We start from the raw sequence: 343 nt of genomic DNA, 5'->3' as shown, positions 1-343 counted from the left end.
CAGTGGGACCATGACCCTTTATTCTGAGGTCCTTAAATGTTTGCAATAAAAATACAATTAATCAGTTTACCTAAATGACCTGGTTAAGGATTTAGTGCCTCCCTTGAGCAACAAATCATATGTTTCAATTGAGAAACATCTCTTTGTTGAGGGACTCTGGAATATCTTTATGTTTCTAAACAGTATCAAAAAAAAAGTTGTTAAATTGAAAATGTTATTGAATTTTAATCTACTAGTTTTCTATTTTAGATTTGTGAATTGTTCTCTTTCATAAAAGCAGAGGTGAGGTTACTTTCCATAGAACCCCTTTTCCATCCACACTCCTTTTACCCCAGGAATTTCT

The sequence above is a fragment of the Pteropus vampyrus genome, unplaced genomic scaffold (assembly GCF_000151845.1).
Source record: "Pteropus vampyrus isolate Shadow unplaced genomic scaffold, Pvam_2.0 Scaffold50, whole genome shotgun sequence".
Lineage (NCBI taxonomy): Eukaryota > Metazoa > Chordata > Mammalia > Chiroptera > Pteropodidae > Pteropus > Pteropus vampyrus.
This window is presented reverse-complemented; position numbering follows the sequence as displayed.